The sequence below is a fragment of the Lemur catta genome, chromosome 1, assembly GCF_020740605.2.
Source record: "Lemur catta isolate mLemCat1 chromosome 1, mLemCat1.pri, whole genome shotgun sequence".
NCBI classification, from domain to species: Eukaryota; Metazoa; Chordata; class Mammalia; order Primates; family Lemuridae; genus Lemur; species Lemur catta.
In genome coordinates, this window is record NC_059128.1 from 34,294,361 (window position 1) to 34,317,636 (window position 23,276).

Sequence of the window (23,276 nt, forward strand, 5' to 3'; positions counted from 1 at the left end):
TTCTTTCCCTTTCAAATTATCTTTGCTTGGCCGGGCGCGGTGGCTCACGCCTGTAATCCCAGCCCTCTGGGAGGCCGAGGCGGGTGGATCACTCAAGGTCAGGAGTTCGAGACCAGCCTGAGCGAGACCCCCGTCTCTACTAAAAATAGAAATAAAAATTATCTGGACAACTAAAAATATATATAGAAAAAATTAGCCGGGCACGGTGGTGCATGCCTGTAGTCCCAGCTACTTGGGAGGCTGAGGCAGTAGGATCGCTTAAGCCCAGGAGTCTGAGGTTGCTGTGAGCTAGGCTGATGCCACGGCACTCACTCTAGCCTGGGCAACAAAGTGAGACTCTGTCTCAAAAAAAAAAAACAAAAAACAAATTATCTTTGCTTTACTCTGCTGCTCTTAGCAATTCACTCATTTTTTTTTTTTTTCTCACTGCTAATACTTCTCAGATGCACAGTCTTCACTTAACTCCACGCCAAGTGTGACTAATCCAGTGTGAAGAGTTCGGAAAGGAAACAGGCCAGGAATTCAGTTTTGCATTCTGCTAACTTACTAACCTCCCTCAGGTGTTGGTATATGGTCATGTTATTCTTGCTCAAAGCCTACAGAGTCTCTGTTCACTACCTCAGGTAGAAATACGTCTGCCTGTGTTCACAGTCACGTATTTTTTCTTCCTACAAGCCTTATCTCCCATTGACCCTGCAACACCCCTTCTCTGCAGTCAGGCTGACTGCCTCACTGGTTCCCACATGCTCTTTCCCAGGGATGCACTATTTGCACGGGCCACTGCCACCATCTGGCTAGCTGTTATCCATCCCTGGTTCAGGCCCCAAAGTCTCCATTAAATTTTCCAGAACTACCTTTTCTTTCTTCCCACCTCATCATAGCAAACATGTTCCTGGAGCTGTCAGTCTCTGGGCTAGAGATTGGTGATAAAGGGTCGAATCACACACAGTCCCTGTCCTCTACAGGAATGTATCCAATGCGGCAGACAGACATGACAATAATGAATCCTAGGTTCCAAGCATTTTAAACGTTCTAAGCATTTTAAATGCATTGTCTCATGTAATCCTCAAAACAACCTTATTAGATTGGTGGTCTTACTGCCCCTAAGAAATGAAGTGACTGAATGCTGAGTGGATATGTAGCCTGCCCTGTGAAATATCCAGGAACTGTCAGAGTCTTTAGGACCTGGAGCTAGGGTCCTTAATCTATCTTATAAAGCTTCCTGACTGAAATAGAATCAGAACATAATGGGCAAAGTGACTGGAGAGCAAGGAAAAAAAAGCCTTTGTTTCTCAGAGGAGGGTGAGGGCAGGACTGGTAAGAGAAATTTCATGTTGTCCTTTGGTACAGCCACAGGGGGGGAAAAAACCCAACCAAACAAGCCAGCATTATCAAGGGCATGGAGCTATGAATGGGAGACAAACTTGGGCAACATGTTGCTCTTTCTTTTGGATTCCCATAGAAGAGGTCATTGTCCATGCTTTTATTTAAACATCAAATTCACTGAACTATATTTATTTTGTATGCATCTGTTTCTACCATTAGACAGTTTATTAAAGATGGGGAAGATGCTTTATTCATCTTTCTATACCCACTACCACATAGTAGGTGCTCAATCCATGTCCTTAAAGGAATGAGTGACTGATGTGCAAGATGTGTGAAGCTGGGGAGAGAGAGTTGACAGATGAGATCAGGATGAGGCATGGTTTTAAAGAGCATGAGATGGCAATTTAAGCCTTATTATGGTGGCAAAAGGGAACAGGGAAGCTAGAAAGGTTTTTTGTTAATATTTATTTTTTTCCCAAAGTAATACGTGTTTGTAGTTTTAAAAAGCCACAAAAGGCTTTATAAGCAGTTCCCTGTGCTACCTGTGTCCTGTCCCCAGTTCTGCTCACCACGCAACCTTCCTCCAGCCTTCTAGCTGTTTGCCTGAATTTACAGCCATATTTCTAAACAATGTTCTGATGGAGGAATATTTGACTTATTAATTTTAGCTGAATTCACATCATAGTGAATGAGGACTTTTCTGCCATGACCCGGCCCCTCATTATTGTGGATGCTTTTTAGATCTTCTCTGTAGGCCTAGCATGCTGACATTTCACAGTATGTACCTTAGTGTGTGTTCTCATTTTTTGGGGTACACAGTGGAGATTATGTCCTATTCTTGGACATGTTCTTGTATTGTTTGACAAGTACCTCTCTCTGTTTTCTTTCTGGACGTCATATTAATTGGATCTTCTGACTTGATTCTCTCTTTAAAAAATTTTTTTTCTTCTAATTTCTGTCTCTTTGCTTTTTATACTTCTTTCTGTGAGATATTTTTTCATTTCTGTGAGCTCTTTCTTATTAACTGACATATGCTAATATATATGTTATATATTAATGTATATCAAGTTTTTCTTGTTAACTGATATATATTATATATAATTACATATAATCAATATATTATGTCAGTTAATAAGAAAGCTTGTTATGTAATATATGTATTATATAAAATACATACATATACACACAATTGTTATTCTTTTGGGGATGCAAACTCTTATCTTTATGAGTATAAAAATAATTATTTCAAAGTTTTCTCTATATTGGCCCCATTTTCTACATGTCCTTTTTCTCTATTTGTTTTATGTAGGAGGTTTTTCTCAAATGTTTGAAATCTTTGGCTGGCTGTTCATTTTTAGAAGTAATGATCTGTGAAATGGGAGAGGGGAATTGGGAGTCCAGCCACATTTCAGTACAGACTTTTGGTCTAATGCCATCTTGTGGACTTGGTGCCTATAAATACTGAGCCTCTGAGGGGTTTTTCTGAGTTAATTACCTTGCTTTTCATGAGTGTTTCTGAGTTTTGTTCCTTAAACTGTCTCAACCCTGCTAAATAACCACTCTTACATCCAATTTCCATCTTCTGTAAATCTATTAAAATCTCTTTTCTCATTTGTTTTGTTCTTTTGGGTTATTAACTTTTTTTTTTTTTTTTTTTGAGACAGAGTCTCACTTTGTTGCCCTGGGTAGAGTGCAGTGGTGTCATCATAGCTCACTGCAACCTCAAACTCCTGGGCTCAAGGGATCCTCCTGCCTCAGCCTCCTGAGTAGCTGGGACTACAGGCACACGCCATGACGCTGGGTTAATTTTTCTATTATTGGTAGAGACGGGGTCTCACTCTTGCTCAGGCTGGTCTTGAACTCCTGACCTCAAGCGATCCTCCCACCTTGGCCTTCTAGAGTGCTAGCATTATAGGCATGAGCCACTGCACCAGGCTGTGGGTTATTAACTTTTTAAAAATTCAAAGCCGAGTGTGGTGGTACATGCCTGTAGTTTCTGGTACTTGGGAGGCTGAGAAGGTTAGATTGCTTCAGCCCAGGTGATCAAGACTGGCCTAAGTAAAATAGTGAGACTTCCCATCTGTAAAAAAAATTAAAAATAAAAAAATAAAAGAGTAGATCTGTGACCTTTGAGAGAAAGGTTTTCACAGAAGCCTAGGGATTAAAGCTGTATTTTAGCAGATCAAAGAATAAAAGGGACATGATGAAATAAATCTGCGTAGCATATAAGGTTTCATAGAAAATGGAATTAATAAATTAAGGGTAGTCAAGGTCATAGGACATTTTTTTTTATTGAAGAGACTTGTATATTTGCAGGAAGAAGAAAAAGCTAGACCTGAAAAGAAGGTTGAAAATAAAATGAGGATACGATTGATGGTTCAAGGCCTCAGAGGACACGTGAGCAAACTCATGGAAAGATACCAGCCTCAGGAGCAGGAGGGGCACCCTGGAGCTTCCTAGGATTTCCTCCTGGTAACCGCTATTCCCTTTAGAACACACCCACAAACATCTACCCACAAGGTTTCAGTCTTGCACTAGGACCTTTCTCTCTCACACCAATTCAATCTATGGGAAATAGATTGTAATATATATTCTAAAACATGAATTATTTAGTCTAGAACAACATGAAAGAGGGCTCATCAGAAGAATCTAAGGTGAGCTTTGACACTCCCAGTTTTAGTCACCAGTGAAGTCTCCATCTGTGGGGATAAACAGATGTCTCCTGTGCTCTTTGGTCATTCCACAGACAATTGCTGTATCAAATATCCACACATGTGCATGTGGGTACAACCACACACAAAATCCTCCCAAGGACACTATACTTACCAAAGGAATACAGAGTTACTCCATCATGCTCCATCCTCTTTGCCTGCTTTATTTTTCTTCATAGCACCAGGGCTGATTTTCAGCTAATATATTCTAGCATGGTATGTCAGTTGCTACATTACTGTAATGCTGCACTTCCATGCTGGTAAGTAAATAGCCGCTGCCCTGGATCCTGAGTGCAGCCCTTGCTCTTGCTACCCCAGCATCTCCCAGCCCTTTCCATGATCCAGCAAGTAAAGGGACAACACCAGTTACAAGAAGGGGAAGGCTGGCCTATGTCCTGATTGGGGGTGATGTGGTGGTAAGGAGAGGAGGACGTGGGAACACGGTGACAAACTAAAGCTTATATACTAACACTTTATTGGGAAGTTCAATGTCAAGGAAGTTGGAATGAGCAGGAAAGGGAAGTGAGGCAGGAAAGGAAGACAGCAAATATGAGGGAGTACATAAGGAAGTGATACCAAGCTGGCCATACCTGTGTTAAATATTTTGAATATCCAACCCTGCATAGTGCATATCATTAGCTGAGATTACATTATATCCTTTTTAATGTAAATAATAGATACTGTCTGTTTGCCCATGAGAAAAGAAACCGCATGAGAGTAAAGACTGCATTTTGTTTAACATTGTCTCTCCAGGACCTAGAATATACCCGGCACATAATAGGTGATGAATAATATTTGTTGAATGAATCCATTTGTATTAAAGATAAATATTTTTGCTAGGCGCTGTGGTTCATACCTGTAATCCTTGCACTTTGAGAGGCCAAGACGGGAGGATCACATGAGGCCAGGAGTTTGAGACCAGCCTGAACAACAGCGAGACCCTGTCTCTACTAAAAATAGAAAAAATTAGCTGGGGGTGGTGGTGTGTGCTTGTAGTCCCAGCTACTCGGGAGGCTGAGGCAGAAGGATGGGTTGAGCCCAGGAGTCTGAGGTTGCAGTGAGCTATGATGACCCCACTGCATTCTAACCTGGGTGACAGAATGAGACCCTGTCTCAAAAAGAGAGAGAGAAATATTTTTCTAAATAAAACACATTTTGTGTAAATTTCTGGCTACAATGGATGTAGTATTTTATATTATTTTTGCAGAGTGTTTTCTGTTCCTCATTTTTTTTTTCTTTTTTTTTGAGACAGAGTGTCGCTTTGTTGCCCGGGCTAGAGTGAGTGCCGTGGCATCAGCCTAGCTCACAGCAACCTCAAACTCCTAGGCTTAAGCGATCCTACTGCCTCAGCCTCCCCAGTAGCTGGGACTACAGGCATGTGCCACCATGCCCGGCTAATTTTTTCTATATATATTTTAGTTGGCCAGATAATTTCTTTCTATTTTTAGTAGAGTCGGGGGTCTCGCTCTTGCTCAGGCTGGTCTCGAACTCCTGATCTCGAATGATCCACCCGCCTCGGCCTCCCAGAGCGCTAGGATTACAGGTGTGAGCCACCACGCCCGGCCTGTTCCTCATTTTTTATCCTCTGGTTTCTAATCCTGCCCAGAGGCCTACTTGTGCATAAGGAATGAAGACCATGCTTCTACCTCTAGGGCTACCATCTACTACCAGCAAAGCTTTGAAATCCTTCCTTTTCCTTGTCTTAGCTGATCAAATAGGTAGTTTAGGCATCTAGGGAAAGAGGGAGATTTGTTTATCTCCTGCCCGGAGCATTCTCCCAGAGATTGAGGACAAAGGGTATAATTTATCCCACTTATACTAGGTATATATTTATGAATTTGCTTTTTGAAAGCAACAGTTTTCATCTTTTTACTGCTCATGCTATTCTATGTAGCACTCAAATAAGTTTTTCACTTATTTCTTCTTAATTTTCTTTAATGTGGAAGATTGGTGAGAAAAATTATTACATGTTACAAGTTTGAGAAATGATGATCAAAAGTAGTAAATTTTATAATATAAACCAACAACTATCATCTATCAGTTTTTAATATTTAAATTTAAGGATGGGAAAAATGCTAATTAATTAGGTGAATATATTCGTGACTGAGAATATAATCTACCTAATGTTGCTTTTATCTTCTCCCAAATCTAGGAGTAACTTTCACTTCATTAGCCTCATAGTAATCATCTGTAATCATCTGCAATCATCTGATTACAAACTTATTCAGGCTGCTGGCTCTCACTATGACTCTGATTTTATCTCCAGCATAAACACACATTTTTAAAAATGAAAGAGAATATGGCTTTGTTACAATGTGATATTATTATTGCACAGATATTAAGATCCTGGCAACCATGATCAGATCCATCTTTACAATGCTTGGCTCATTTTAGGATATCGTATTGTCTGGCAAGGAAATTTTTGTAACAGAAGCTTAGAAAATTAAATCCAACCCACTACTAAATACTTTTCCAGGATATGAGATGAGAGAGTCAAATAATACATAAATCCAAAAAGAAATAGACAATGAATAAGGATACCATTGATATTTGAGTCTGGGAGCAAAAAATTCTGGCCAAGCGTGCTGGCTCACACCTGTAATCCCAGCACTTTGAGAGGCCAAGTTGGAAGGATCGCTTGAGGCCAGGAGTTGAGACCAGCTGGAGCAACACAGCAGAAAAAATAAAAAAGTTAGAAGGTGTGATGGCGCATGTCTGTAGTCCCAGCTACTAGGGAGACTGAGGCAGGAGGATTGCTTGAGTCCAGGATGAGGTTGCTGTGAGCTATGATGATACCACTGCACTCCCTCCTGAGTGACAAAGACAGACCTTGTCTCAAAAAAAAAAAAAAAAAATCCAGAAATCCTGCAAAAGAAAACAGAAGGCTTTCATATTTCTTTTACAGTTTAGATAGTTTTGCATTATACTGTCACATACATCAGTTAGAAATCACATGGGAAAAAGAAAAATCTCAAGGATACCAGATAAGCCTAATAGTCTTATTTCACATACATTCATATCAATTTCACACCAATTCTCTTTTAGATACTGGATTCTACTCTATTTTTCTCTGCCTATAACTTTGATCTATTTCATTTATATTTCCTTAATTCTACTTCCTGGCTGTTGTACATTCTTAGTCCTATCAATTAATTTTTCTTTTCTTCAAGGATCATTTTCAACAATTAAAGGGGTCAGCAAATATATCCTTCTTTGTCTTCTTCCTATTATCTCACAGAGTAAGGGGTGTAGGTGGAACAAAGTTTGGATCTTCAACTAATAATTCCTGAATGCCTACAGTGTGCTACATATCTTATTGTTATTTAATCTTCCTAAAGTCCCTGAATGGGAGATATTGGCACTTGATGAGTAATTTGAAGTATAGAGAAAGATAAAATAATTTGCTCAAAATCACACATCTAGCTCTGAGTAATGGCCCTTATTAAAACATCTGCCTATTGTGGTGATTTATTTTTTTAAAAAAAATTCTTATCATTTAGAGATACAAAGAGTAATATTAACCAATGAATGATGTTTGGGATTTGCTTACAAATCTGATAGGAAATGTAGTGGGAATGTGGGTTGGCCATGAATTTAAGTCAAGAGATACAGTAATATATATGAAGGTTCATAATATCATTTTTTCTACTTTTGGGTGTGATGGAACTTTTTCCTACTAAACAAATCAGAAAGGAAGTAACCAGAAAAACAGAATTAGAATAAAATGAGTGCAAGGAGAGAGGAGAAAAAAAGAAAGTGTAAATGTGTGGTTACATTTGGCTTAGCAATTCAAGAACTTTTTCAGCTCTTCATTTGTGTACATATAGAACCAGTCTTGTAACATATGCCCTGAATCAACTTCACATGAATGAGCAAACAGGCACTTTCATATCTTATTTTAAAAAGAAGTGAATTTGTTCTCTTAGAATAATTAAGATCCCAAGCTGCTCCTTTTGGCCCTAACCACACTTCTATGTTTAAAATAAAGTATGGTCCTAATTCTTAGTTAAATAGAAGACCCAGACATTGGTGTGTCAAATGCTCCGGTCTTTCTCTTTTCTTCTCTTCTTATTGCATTCAGTGTAGCTATTTGTTCATTCTTTTAATTTCAAAGTGACAGGAAGATAACATGCAGCTTAAACCAGTCAATTCACCACTTTTGAGCAGCACTGTGAAAAAAATTTTCTGGCAGTGGGTGGTATTTTTAACATAATTATCAGTTTCAGCACCAGCCTTGCCTCTTTGCCAGCTTTCATCTGTCTAAACTTAAAGAGGTGATAGTAAAGTCCATCTTAAAACTGAAGGAGTTAAAACACCACCACCTCTTATCTTGAGAAGAGCAATTTGGCATAGTGACTGGTATAAACCAGCTGGCACCTGTCACAGGATGTTCTCACCACCACCCACCCTCTGGTTTCAACGGCAGTCTTGTTGACATTTTCAGAAGCTCCAGGGGATGGTGGCCTGCCAGGAAGTACTCCTTACATAGCAGAGGCATGCATGCCTAGGTGCAGGCTTTATATGTATTGGGAAACTTCCAAGAGGCTCTGGGATTCAAGATTTGGGCAAAGAAATATGGTGCTTAGGACTGGAGCCAGACACTTCAAGAGAAAGGTATTATTAGGCCAGGGTCTCAAGGACTAGCCAAACAAATGAGGCAGGAAGTCAGAGAGCCAGGCTGGAATGGAGTTTGAGGCTGGGGCTGTTCCTTTTAGTTATATTTTAACAGAGAGAAAAAATAGGATCAGTTTGTATACCTTGTATACTTATACTAACCCATTCTCACAAATGTAAGACTACCAGCCTAAAGAAAGAAACTGAGGCAAAAATTAATATAAGCAGAGAGTTTATTTGGATCAAATTTGAGAACTGCAACTGAGAAGATAAGTTGCCCTGAATATATGTTCCAATAATCAGGAGTTACAAGTAGAGTTTTAAAGGAAAAAAGGCTGGACGAAGGGGCTCATACCTGTAATTCCTGCCCTTTGGGAGGTGGAGGTGGGAGGATGACTTGAGGCCAGGAGTTTGAGAACATCTTAGGTGACATAGTGAGACCCCGTCTCTACAAAACATAATAAAAAAAAAAAATTAGCTGGGTGTAGTGGCACATACCTGAAGTCCCAGCTACTCTGGAGGCTGAGGAGGGAGGGAGGATTGCTTGAGCCCAGGAGTTGGAGGTTACAGTGAGCTATGATCAGGCCACTGGAATTCAGCCTGGGTGGCAGAGCAAGACCTTAAAAAATAAATAAATAAATAAAGGGGAAAAGGGGGGGCAGTTCTTACATAGATTCATAAAAATAACATAAGCCATTGATTGGCTATATGTTGTTCTTTGTACCAGAAATTCCAGGAACATGAAGATAATAGGTGAGGGTCACACTGTGCAATTTGTGATAACATTTTAGGTAATTTATCAGCTAATCTGGAAACCACTGGGAAGGAAAGAAAGAACAATTGCCCCTGGGCACGGGGTGGGCAGAGACTGAAGTCTCATATACGTGTCTCTCTGAGCCTGACAAATTTTGCAAACCTCACATAGTTCAAATTCCGAGCTACTTTTCTTTCTCAGAACAAAATGTCAAACATAATTCCATGGAATGACTTCCGAGTCTCAAACCCCACACTCAAATGAATGATCTGAAGGTCTCCTATGTATGTGATCGTGAGGGTAAATTTTATGTATCAACCTGGCTAGGCTACAGTCCTCAGTTATTCAATCAAACACTAATCTATGTGTTGCTGGGAAGGTATTTTATGGATGTGATTGAAGTTCATAATCAGTAGACTAAGTAAAGGAGATTATTTTAAATAACCTAGGTGGGCCTGATTCAATTTGTTGAAAGGCCTAAAAAGCAGAACAGGTTTCCCAGAAGAAATTCTGCTTTAGACTGCTGCTTCAACTCATGCTTTAGTTCTAGCCTACCTTTCCTGATGGCCTACTCTAGTGATTTCAGACTTGCGTACCCAGGCCCCACAATTGTATGAAATAATTCCTTGCCAAAAGACATTCTTTAATATATTAATATATCTCCTACTGGTTCTATTTCTCTGGTTGATCCCTTATACAGTGATAGAGCATGAGAATATGTAAGTAATATTATGTACAACTTGCTTTAGTTTTTTGTTTTTTTTTTGAAATGGGGGCTGGTCTCAAACTCCTGGGCTCAAATTACCCTCCTGCCTCAGCCTCCTGATTAACTGGGATTGTAGTAACTGGGCACCACTGTGCCCAGCTCATTCTAAAATTTTAAATTAATTAATTAATTTTGAGTATCATGTACAATTTAGACTTCATGGTATATTTTAATAATAGCAAATACAAATATTTGTCCATATAAATGTGAGCGTGTGTGGGTTTATATATATATTTTTCTCTTTGAGACAGTCTTGCTCTGTCACCCAGGCAGAAATGCAGTGGCCTGATCATAGCTCACTGTAATCTTGAACTCCTGGGCTCAAGGGAGCCTGTAGCTTCAGCCTCCCAAGCAGCTAGAAGTACCAGCATGCACCACCACACCTTTTACATTTTTTTTTTTTTTGTAGAGAGGGGGTCTGGCTATGTTGCCCAGGCTAGTCTCAAACTCCTGGCCTCAAGTGATCTTCCAGCCTGTTTCTCAAAGTGCTGGGATTAGAGGTGTGAGCAACCCTGCCCAGCCCATACTACAATTTAAAACTATTTCTTAAAACTTTCTTTTTGGTAGTGTTGACCTTAAAGGAAGAAGCTGAGGCAAAATTAATACAGAGTTTATTTGGGCCACAGTTTAGGACTACAGCCTGGGACACTTCCAAATTGCCTTTCGGAACACTCCAGAGAACAAGAGAGGCCCAGGTTTTTAGGGTAAAAAGAACAAATCAGGAGAGTTGTTTGGCAGGAATTCTCATTGGTTTACAGATATAATATTGGTTAGTCATTGGCTGTACACTGTTGAAGTACAGGGCATATGGCATTTTATGGATGCTTGGTGTGTGTTAGTCTAGAACTTGCATAGCAAGTGGCTTCAAAGAGGTAATTATTTAGTTTAAGGGGGAGTGAGATGTGACTGATGTTACATTTTATTAATAAATGCCTCTCTGGGGCCTGATAATTTAAAGGGGCTCATATTTCTCAGATAAAAGGGTTTTTTTCTTTTTCAGTAGCTCTTCAGTGATATGTTAAATTTAAGAATAGCATTCAGGGGATAGAATAAGGGGAGGTTAATAAAAAAAAGAATAGCATTCAGAATTTTTTTTTTTTCTATTTTGGACATAAAAACTCAGTTCTTTTAGTTTTCCTCATCAGATACTTGTAAAAACATTTGTGTTTTCTCCTTTGACTTCAGTCTCGAGATTATTTATTTATTTAGAGATGGGGCCTCACTCCGTCCCCCAGGCAGGAGTGCAGTGGCACACTCATAGCTCACTCAAACTCTTGGCCTCAAGCGATCCTCTCACTTCACCCTCCTGAGTAGCTGGGACTACAGGCATCCCCACCACAATATATGTATTTTTTGGTAAAGGCAGGATTTACCATTCAGCTAAACACTGCTAACCAGAGTAGTAGTCTTTTCTTCTTTATTTTTTTTAAGGCTGTTCAAGTGAAGCAGTGGGAATGGAGATGGAACAAAGGAATCTGTAACTGGTTGTGATCAATTAGTTGTAAACACCACTGCACTCGGACCAGCCCACAGTAGTAGCCTTTTTTTTTTTTTTTTTTTGAGACATAGTCTCCCTCTGTTGACCAGGCTAGAGTGCAATGGCATCAGCTTAGCTCACAGCAACCTCAAACTCCTGGGCTCAAGCGATCCTCCTGCCTCAGCCTCCCGAGTAGCTGGGGCACGGGCCACCATGCTCAGATAATTTTTTCTATTTTTAGTAGAGATGGGTGTAGCTCTTGCTCTAGCTCTTGCTCAGGCTGGTCTTGAACTCCTGAGCCCAACCATCCTCCCATCTTGGGGCTTCCCAGAGTGCTAGGATTATAGGCGTGAGCCACCACGCCCAGCTGTCAGGGTGATCTTTACTACATCTAAACATTTCACTTGGTACTTCATATAGAATGTTAAAAGGAGAACTATAGGGCTCGCTTCGGCAGCACATATACTAAAATTGGAACGATACAGATAAGATTAGCATGGCCCCTGCGCAAGGATGACACGGAAAAAAAAAAAAGAGAACTATCCAATTTGGCTCTTTATTTACTGGGAATATAAAGGAGTTAGACCTACAATGTTTCATTTACAAATAACAACGTGAAACTTTTTCTCATCATTTAGTAATAAAACACAAAAATTACAAAAATAATGACATTTTAAAAACAAAAGTGGAACAATTTCAAGTATCACTCATGAAAGCAGTTTTTGCTTTGCTTTAATCCTGTAAAGTGTATTTAATTTTTAATCTAGAAATGTAGAACTATCATATATACCCCAAATCATGTTTTTCTTATACAAGTGAAACAGTTTGTATTACATGTTAAGTAGGAAAAGAATTAAAATTTGTTAGAACAGTCAACTCAGGAAAAGTTTTTGGTATTAAATTGATTTTTACTTTTGCTAGACACAAAAACAATGATGTCACAGAAGTAAAAGGAGTTCATGATTCAATAAACGCAGGGAAACCCTGTTATAATAAAGGCTGAAAATAGACATCATAATACAATCTTTAATAACATACAATGTATGTTCTTGCTGTGTTGGTCATATTTAACTATAGCACTATTTTCCTGTCAAGACAGCAGCCAGTTCTGCTTCGTGTCATCCCAACACTTGATATCTGCAAGCAGCTGCTACTCATGCCATCATAGTATACATAATTGCTAAAACTAGGGTACTGTTCAAATATTCTGGAGTGGACATTAATATGAAAAAGACCGTTTGCCGCAATCGCAAAAATTTTACAAAGAGAATTTTAGTATCCACTTAGTACGGTGATCACGAATATCTAGCCGAACGCCAGGCACAGAAGTGAAATGTTTGATGGAAACACTAACATTTATCTTTTACGAACATATATGAAATCTTTCCATTTTTCCTGCCTTTTGCCTTTATTGGTGCTTATAAACGAAAGGAAAAAAGCCCAACGGAACACACCAGAACAACAATGTCAAGTGGGTGTTGTTAACTGTATTTTTTATATATATACTTATTTATATGCTCGCTCTTTATATATACACGGAAGAAGTGTTGTAACAACCGCATTTAAAGTTGCGGGACTAGAGCGTCCGGGACCACAAATCCCAGACCCCGAGGCCGAGGCGGAGCTACCCTCAAACGGGTAATTTTCGCCAGTGGCGCAGCCAGAACCGCTACGCCACGTTCAGCAACACCAACGGGGCCTGAGGGCAGGTTCCTTCGCGTTCCAACACTGAGGTATTATTTGGGCCTTGAGTGTATGTGGTCGTTTCGGGGCCTGATTCTAACTACTAAATTATTCCTCACCCTCAGTAGAAGTCTCCCAGTCACCATAACAATTCTCCAACCAAGTTTGGCTCCCTGGAAGCCAAACGCTGAAAGGAACCCGGCTGCCCCATACCCATGGAAAGGTCAGGTCTGCCGGAGAAGAAGCGAACCCGCCTTATTCCTGCCTCTCATTGGCCACGGAGCCAGACGACTTCATCACAACCAATAGGATCGCTAAGACTTCCGTTCGCGTAACGTATGGGGAGCTGGTTGCGGCGCTTACGTAAACCGGGTCTACGCAGGCGCAGTCGTCCTGCTCTCGTCTAATAGGGAGCTGGCGAAAGAGCGCGGCTACTGGCAAGTTCCTCGCTCCTCCACCCCTCGGCTCCAGCGCTTCCCCTGGCTATGGCCCGCCTCTCTGCTGCTGACCAATCGTCTTCATTTTCCTGTGCGCATTTATCCAATGAGAGCGGTAGAGGGCGGAGTTCCGGTCATCTGCTCTAAACTGCGGCGGAGTTTGCGTTTATCTCCGGTGCCAGTCGGGGTCTGGCTGCTGAGGTACTTTCTGCAGGGCTGAGCTGGGCAAGGTCCCCGGCACGGGCAGCTCTGTCGATGTGCGGTGGCAGTGTTGGTTGAATCTAGAAAGCTAAAGTCGCTGAATATGTAGCGCGGGGAGCGCCGAGGGAAATGAGAGGTGCCGGGAGGAGGGAGCACGTGGGCCAAACCTGTTCTGTTCCTGCCCAGAGACCCCTCTGCGGATCAGGCTAGTGTTGCCGACACCGCCCCAGCGCTTTATCTGGTCCGTTTCTCAGGAAAGGCCAAATCTCCTTCGTTAATTTTCAAGGAGGGGTAGCAAGGACTTGTTTTCCCCTGCTCTTTCTTCCCCCCTCGTTTTTTCCGCACGCCTTTTCCTGGGTTCAGTATTTTTCGAGGCCAGAAAACAGATTTTCACTTGGGAAGAGACGTCACGTAATATAGTATGTGCTATGATACCGGCTACTATATTAAGTACTTTAAGTGTGTGATAGCATTTAATCCACTCAGCAGTCTGAAGTGGTAGGTACTGTTTTCATTTCACGGACGAAGCATGCTTAGACATTACATTATTCCTCGGTGTGACCGCTTCCTCATGTCATGATAAATTGTGGCATTCGGCTTCCCCGGGCGTAAAATTAAAAGTTGGTATTGTAAAATGTTGCCCCTATTTTCTTTTTTAACTTGAAATTATTTTAAAAGTCAATACAGGCCAGACACGGTGGCTCATGCCTGTAATCCCAGCACTTTGGGAGGCCTGACTCCACAAAAAAACCAAAAACGTCAATGAAACATACCTGGGAATGAATTCATTGATTGTCATTTTCAAGGTAAAATGATCTAATAGAAAGATATTGAAGTAAGAGCGAGTTATTAACCTTTGACAGGACAAGTCAGCCGCAGCTTCTTCAACCGCAGAATTAAAATCAGTACCAAACTTGACCACTTCTTGGAGTTGTGAGGATCAAATGATGTGGATATAGACTATAAGTGACTGATGTAAACTACACATGAGTGTTTCTGCTTTTCAGATTCTTCCCTGTGAAGCCTAGACTCATTTGAACGTACTACACAGGTTAGCATGCAGCCAGGTACCACTTAAGTGTGAAATATCTCATAAGCCTATGTGGACTGCTTGCCCATGGTTCAGGACAGTATTCCCTGTCAGTGCAGAAGTGTTACTTGTCTGGTTTGTACCTTAGACTGGTGTAAGTAGCACACAGGGAAAGTAAATCAGCCCACATGACTGCTTTTCTGAGTTCTTTTCTCTCACAGTGTATCATGATCCATGCAGTGTTTGAATTGTATCTTATTTTAACTGAAAATCATGACTATTTTTTCTGCAACTTCTAAAGAACTACATTTTCAATGATTTCTACATATTTAAGATATTTTTATTTAGGAGCAAAAATAAGAGCATTTTTATGTTTATGAACTGGAGTGGTCTTCATGGTAATTCAATTCAATATTTTAGGGCAGATAAGTGTAAATTACTGTTAAACTATTGAAAGGGTGTATTAATTTCATATGGCTCCTGTACCAAATTACCACAAACTTAGTGACTTAAAACAACACACATTTATTTTCTTTTAGTTCAGGAGGTCAGAAGTATGAAATCATTTTCATTGGGCAAAAGTCAAGGTGTTGAAGGCCTGATTACTTCTGGAAGCTTTCAGAGGAAGATACATTTTCTTGCCTTTTTCAGCATCTAGTGGCCACCTGTATTCCTTTGCTTGTGGCTCATTTATGCAAGGGACATCACTACAATCTCTGCTTCCATCATATCTCTTCTGTAGTCTAATTTCCCTCTGATTTGAGGTCACTTGATGTTACATGTAGGTTCCACCCATATAATCCAGGATAATCTCTCCACCTCATGATCTTTCATTACATTTGTAAAGTCTCTTTTGTCATATGATGAAACAAATTTTTTTTTTCTTGAGGCCACAGTGTTTATTACAAAAACAGAATAAAAACTTTGAAAACAAAATGATTCTTTCTAATTTAATGAAAAATTTGTTATTTTTTATTGTTTTCTGTACGTGAGTTATATGCAACTTGAAAAATAGTTCACACGGCTGAAAGTAAAGAGACATGTGAGTTATGCATGCTTCATGAGGCCCCGGGCTCAAAACTAGCATGAGTTAGATACAACTCACATGGTAGTTGATGTGTTAAATGACTGGTGAGTTAGACTTTCAGATTACTATGAAAAGAACCTAAGTTTCTTACCACAGGTTGGTGCTTCTCCAACTTTTACATTGGAATAGCTTTTTTTTTTTTTTTTTTGAGACAGAGTGTCACTTTGTTGCCCGGGCTCACAGCAACCTCAAACTCCTGGGGTTAAGCGATCCTACTGCATCAGCCTCCCGAGTAGCTGGGACTACAGGCATGCACCACCATGCCCGGCTAATTTTTTCTATATATATTTTTAGTTGTCCAGATAATTTTTTTATTTCTATTTTTAGTAGAGACGGGGTTTCTCTCAGGCTGGTCTCGAACTCCTGACCTCAAGCAATCCATCCACCTCCACCTCCCAGAGGGCTAGGATTACAGGCGTGAGCCACCGTGCACGGCCTGGAATAGCTTTTTAATAGCAGAGGTAAGTGAATATTCTTGTGATATCTGGACACAAAGCCTGAATTAACACTTTAGAAGAGTGAGATTTCTTTGAATTCTAATCTTCAACCTTAAAAATTCCTGTAACTTTTGTATTCAGTTTTATAATATGTTCATTGTTGATCCTGTTTTGAATTATTCATCACATCAAAACATTGCTCTTCTAGGAAGGGAGAATGCTGTTTATTCTGTAGCTTCTGATAATTTCGAGTTTACTGTAGGCAGAGGTTTGCATCCCCCATTTTAAGAAGCATAACCTCAGGTGATGGGAATTCCATTACAAGGAAACCATTTAACCAACTAAAGACAGACTCTGGTTCCTGTTGCTCCTAACTTAGAATCTGCAGTAGGCTTCATGGAGAACTGGATTGATGGCCCCTTGCCATTGAGGGTGCAAGAACTCCTCTGATTCCCTCCACTTCCCCGGCAAGAAGACAGTAGCTCTCATGACTTCAGTTTTTTGTCCTATCTTCAGAAGAAGACAGCCATCTGTTGCACTCTCTGGAATTCATAATTCTTAGGAGTTAGGATCTGATTGAGTTGGGTTTGTTACCATTCATTATAGATAGGTTGGAATAAGAAAACATATGGAAAAAATCCAGCTCTGATTAAGCATTCAATGTATAATAACTAACCAGTAAATATCTGCTTTTTTCATGGAGTGGGAATGGTAAAGCAAGGAGAAACACATGTGAGAAGTTTCTGTGGACCCCACCTGGAAGTGATCTACATTACTTTTTCTCACCTTCCATTGGCTAGAAGTCTGTCACATAGCCACACCTGACTAGTTTAGTTGTGTGCCTAGCTAGTGATCAGCTGATGTGTTAGCAGTCTCTGCTATAAAGGGTGGAACCTCCAGCCAGCTGCTTAAAACTTGCTTGCAGCTCTTAGTTTTCAACTGTTAGTTTCTACACCGTATAAACTCCATTGTCATCCAAGGGTCTCTGTAGACAGTTCTATTAGATAAAGTTCTTTTTAAGCTGACTCCAGACCTGTACTATTAGGTCCACAAAAAAAAAAGCCTCACATCCTTTGCCCTGTTACAGTCTGTGTCAGGCAATAACAATGAAATGCAGCCATTTCTCCTTGTTCTGTTTGTATAGGTAGCCAGCCGTGGTCTCTTACACTTTTCCAGCATAGATCCTGTATCAACAATTTACAGGGGACCAGGTCAAGTTATTCTCGTGTATAATAAAGTGAGGACAAAGAAAACATTCCACAATAGTCCCATAAACTTTTTCCAAAGAGATAATTTTTTTTTTTAACCTAGTTTTGGGCCAACTCCTTTGCAAGCCCAATGTGAGTAGTCTGCTGTTTAACTTTGAGATGTGAGGATATGGTATGCAATTTATAGGCCACAAAGTTTTTATTTTTGTACACTTTAAGTACAGTTTATTGGGGATTTTTTTGATTAATTATATAACTTCTGAAAAGAAATTCTCCCCAGTAATCCAAACCTAAGCTATTTCACTTATTTGTTAAATGCTCACATTGGGTTCACCAACCCTTTCTGTTTCTTGATCTAGCCAATTGTCTTACTTTGTTTAGAATAAATGTCAGTGACTGAGATGAATGATAGTTAGAAGTGATTTATTTTTAAACTCCTGAAAAATAGTATTGTTATAGGGCCACATTATTGCACATTTAATCATTTAAGATTGGATTCACTTAGCTTTAAATGCAGATTTTTCTTGTATTCCATGTTCATTTTGGCAGGGCCAACTGGTTCATCATTCTAGCTAGATAAATTGTGTAGCTAGTGCTAATCAGTAAAGCTCTGTTAACATTTTAAAGAAGAAAATACTCCATTGTATGTTCTATTGTATTTTCCAAGTCATTTGGCTAAATATTAATCTTTATGTAATAACAAGTGTAAAGCATAAAATTGTTGGCAGAATGATGTGATAGAAGGATCACTTGGGGTCACAAGATCTATTTAGACCGTGTAAAATATATAACTTTTCTGAGCTTTACTCATTTGTAAAATAGGAATAAGAGTACTAACCCTACTTAACTCAGAGTTGTGAGAATCAGACAGAATGATAAATACTGCAGTCCTTTGTAAAATGTGAAATTCTTTCATAAAATATAAGGTTATAGGGTTATATTACTTACTGTACCTTAAAAGGGTTCAAATTTAGCATTAATTCAGTTGTGAACTCCACTAGTTCATGTGATTTTTTTTTTTTTTAAAGCTCTAGCACAGTTTTGCTTCTTTGTAAGTTGACAACCAAAAAATGATAAAAATGCCATCAAGTCTTTTTGGTGTGCCTTCAAATTTCATTTTGCCTTGCTAACTCTGCAAGTTCATAGGAAAATTAAAAGAAACCTCTCCAAAGACTGGTAAGCTTGGTATACCATTATAGTTTAAAATATTTTCTTGATAATTTAGATTAATGTATTGTGTCAGTTAAGATATTTCTTTTACATGTTTTTTAGTGTTAGTCTGTATGTATTGACTAAGTGATGGTTCCATTCTCTTTGTGGATATTCATCCTGATTGTTATTATTTTATTGGCTTTTAAAAAAGAATAGCCTTGAATTGCAGCAAAGCTAGTGGTTAAGAGCACAGAAACCGCCTGAGTTGTATTCTGGCTTCAGTTATTAGCTGTGTGATCTTGGGCTATTTATTTGTAACTACTCTGTGCTTTAGTTTCCCCATCTGTGAAACTGGATAATAATAAGTGCCTCATAGAATGTTAGGAAGATTCAGTGAGTTAATATTTGAAGTGTTTAAAACGGTGCCTGACAAACTGTTAAATAATTTTTTTCTTTTTGATTTTATTCCCTGTAATTTATCAAGTATTAATGGGAAATAATAGCAAAGAGAGAAAGCTTGAAAGGATGGCTGATATTTTTAATTTATTATGTCTTAAAACTGATACGCTTTCTTTAAGCCTATAAATACTTGGAAACTTGTATGTTTGCCTCTGGTAACCACAGTTTGCACTGGATTTCATATCATTGATATTTCCATCATCTTAAGAAAAATGTTGATTAGTTTTAAGGATTTCCACATGTATATGCTTTAAATATTTTAATTGTATGTTGCTTGGTTTGACTTAAGATTTATTTCAGTTAGTACAAATAAGAATTCTGAGAACACTTTGAATTTGAATGACTATTATAAAATGCTTTGTAAAATATGTCCTTTATATCTGTGGTCCCCAACTTCCGGGCCATGGACCAATACCAGCCTGAGGCCTGTTAGGAACTGGGCTGCACAGCAGGAGGTGAGCAACAGGCAAGTGAGCAAAGCTTCACGTGTAGTTACGGCTGCTTCCCATCGCTCGCATCACCACCTGAGCTCCACCTCCTGTCAGATCAGCAGCAGCATTAGATTCTCATAGGAGTGCGAACCCTACTGTAAACTGCATGTGTGAGGGAACTAGGTTGCACACTCCTTATGAGAATCTAATGCCTGATGATCTGAGGTAGAGCTGAGGTGATGCTAGCACTGGGGAGAACTGCAAATACAGATTATCATTAGCAGAGAGGTTTGATTGCATAGAGACCATAATAAGTCAATTGCTTACAGACTCATGGAAACCCTGTCAGTGAGTGGCAAGTGACAATTAAGCTGCATCATGTGGCAGGTTTTATAGTGTCAAATGAGCATCTTACTTCAGTTGTACACCTGCATCTGGTGGCAGGCTTTAAGTCTGTGTGGGGCCTGCCCGTTATTTTATTTACCACTTCTATCCATGGCACACTTGTCTCAGGCAGTTTTGGTAAGCCCACAAGCTAACCCTAGCAGAAATGAGTAAAAAACAAATGTTGCTAGAGAGCTTCTTTGAAAAGGGAGAAAGACCCAATGATGTGACAGCAGAAGACTCTAAGACTGTCAACAAAATGAAAGCTGCATTTAAAATTTCCAAGAGTCCTCCTTAAATAATGATTCATTGCAACAGGTGATTCGCATTCTCTAAGCTTGCTTTGTGTAATACGTGGCAGTGGGCAGGCTATCCAACAAAGCCATGAAACCTTCAAAACTGCTTTGCCACATGGAGACCAAGCACGTTGCATTAAGAGACAAGCTGTTGGAATTTTTCAAAAGAAAAAAAATGTGAACACGAAGAACAGAAGCAATTATTGAAGGCCACCACTTCATCAAACGTGTCTATACTGAGAACATCATTCTTAGTGGCTAACTGCATTGCTAAACCTAAGAAGCCGTTTCCTATTGGTGAAGAGTTGATCCTGCCTGCCGCTAAGGACATTTGCCATGAACTTTTAGGAGAGGCTGCAGTTCAAAAGGTGGCACGTGTTCCTCTTTTGGCTAGCACTATAACTAGGCAAGTTGATGAAATAGCAGAGGATATTGAGGTACAATTGTTAGGGAGGATTAAGAGTCATTGTGGTATGCAATCTAGGTTGACAAGTCTACTGATGTTGACAACAAGGCAACAATACTTTTTTTTTTTTTTAACAATACTTGTTTTTGTGTGATGTAGTTTTAGTTTTCAGGAGGATATTTGCATGAGGATATGTGCACTTTATTTATTTATTCATTGATTTTTTGGGGACAGAGTCTCACTCTGTCACCTGTGCTAGAGTGCCCTGGCGTCAGCCTAGCTCACAGCAACCTCAAACTCAAGCGATTCTTCTGCCTCAGCCTCCCAAGTAGCTAGGATTACAGGCACATGCCACCACGCCCGGCTAATTTTTCTATTTTTAGTAGAAACGGGGTCTTGCTTTTGCTCAGGTTGGTCTCGATCTCCTGAGCTCAATTGATCCTCTTGCCTCTGCCTCCCAGAGTGCTAGGATTACAGGTGTGAGCCACTGCACCTGGCCAGTTATATGCACTTTTGTTGCCTACCAGCACCACAGCTGCGGAACTATTCAAGTCTTTGAATGATTACATATCACGAAATCCGAAATGGTCTTTTTGTGTCGGTATATGCACGGACGGAGCTGCTGCCATGACTGGACGGCTTTCTGGTTTCACTACTCAAGTCAAGGAGGTCGCTTCTGAATGTGAGTCTATTCACTGTGTCATCCGTGGAGAAATGCTGGCTAGCCGAAAAATGTCACCTGAACTAAACTATGTTTTGCAGGATGTGATTAATTATCAACCACATTAAAGTACATGCCCTTAACTCACGTCTGTTTGTGCAGGTCTGTGAGGAGATGGACACAGAGCACACACGTCTTCTCTTATAGACAGAAGTGAGATGGCTTTCTCAAGAGTTTTTGAGTTACGAGAGCTGCTCCAGAGATTTCTTTTAGAAAAACAGTCACAACTGGCAGCACATTTCAGTGACACAGAATGGGTCGCAAAACTTGCTTACTTGTGTAACATATTCAGCCTGCTCAATGAACTCAATCTGTCACTTCGGGGGAGAATGATAACTGTGTTTACTTCCCAACCACAAAAGACCCCCAAATTGAGAAGGAATGAATCCATGACCCATTTGTGAATAAGCCAGGTGAATCGACTTTGTATGTGCTAGAAGAGGATTAACTGGTTGAGATCACAAATGATGGTGGCCTTAAAAGTATGTTTGAGAGAATTTCAAATCTCCATATGTTCAGGATTAAAGTTAAGGTGGAATATCCTGAGATTGCCATAAAAGCACTGAAAAGCCTGCTTCCATTTCCAACATCCTGTCTTTGTGAAGCAGGGTTTTCTGCAGTGACAGCAACCAAAACAAGATAACGGAGTAAAGTGGACATAAGCAACACACTTCCGGTGTCACTGTCTCCCATCACCCCCAGATGGGACCATCTAGTTGCAAGAAAACAAGCGCAGGCCTCCCACTGATTCTGCATTAGGGTGAGTTGTATAATTATTTCATTATATATTACAATATAATAATAGAAATAAAGTGCACAATAAATGTAAGGTGCTTAAATCATCCCAAAACCATACCCCTCCCCCAGCCCAGTCCGTGGAAAAATTGTCTTCCATGAAAGTGGTCCCTGGTGCTAAAAATGTTGGGGACTGCTGCTTTATATCATTTGAGAGGAGTGTAAGAAAGTATTTAAGAGTGTGGGCTCTGGAATCAGATTTGAGTTCCAATCCTTGCTCTGCTTCTGTGAGCTGAGCAATATTTGATAAATTATCAATCCTTTCTAAGCCATGCTTTCCTAATTATAAAATACGGGAAGTAAGTGTACCTATTTTATAGGATTGTCTGGAAGACTAAGTGAGATATAATGCATATATACTGCTACATATAATGCATATATACTGTTATATATACTGCATATATTTCGAACAGTGCCTGGCATATAGCAAGAATTTAATACATGTTAGTTACGGGTACGTCTTGGATGCATTACAGAAAGAACCAGCAAATAGAACAAGTGGTAATGTGAGGAGATCAAGGTTCAGATAGGGTCTGTGATTTACTGAAGGTCACACACCCCCAAAAAGTAAGCTTCCACGTGTCCAGTGAAGATCTTATTTTTGTTGTTGTTTTGTTTTTATAATTTTTATTTCAAAATATTAGGGGTACAAGTGTTCTTGTTACATGGATGAATTGTATAATGCTGAAGTTGAGGCTTTTAGTGCACCTGTCACCAGACCATTACAGATCTTTTACTGTTAAAATACTCCCTCCTTTTCTGCAGTCACACCTCTTCAACTCCCTCATATTGACTAGGTCCATCTAGAGATGATCCCTTCATGTCCCAATGTGTTTCCAGTTCTTGGCTTTTGTCAGAATATTTTTATCTTGGTTCTGAGTCTGTCAGAGCCCTTTCCTTT

The 23,276-nt window shown here is 39.7% G+C and overlaps 1 protein-coding gene and 1 non-coding gene across 4 annotated transcripts in view; both read left to right on the forward strand.

Annotated features, from left to right (window-relative positions):
- The first annotated feature begins 3,654 nt into the window (after positions 1-3,654).
- The window catches only part of WDR89 (WD repeat domain 89), a 46,928-nt gene continuing 27,306 nt past the window's right edge, over positions 3,655-23,276 (forward strand). Inside the window, exons 1-2 of one of the 3 annotated variants that reach the window (XR_006738535.1) lie at positions 16,442-16,547; positions 18,760-18,787. The gene's annotated coding sequence lies outside the window, so the exon portion shown is untranslated. Of the gene's footprint in view, positions 3,799-16,441; positions 16,548-18,759; positions 18,788-23,276 lie in introns of those variants that run through there. The other 2 variants (XM_045565938.1, XM_045565920.1) reach the window with 2 other exon arrangements.
- On the forward strand, positions 12,090-12,197 carry LOC123631130. Its single transcript, XR_006733003.1, has one exon. It is a non-coding gene; the product is annotated as a U6 spliceosomal RNA (small nuclear RNA).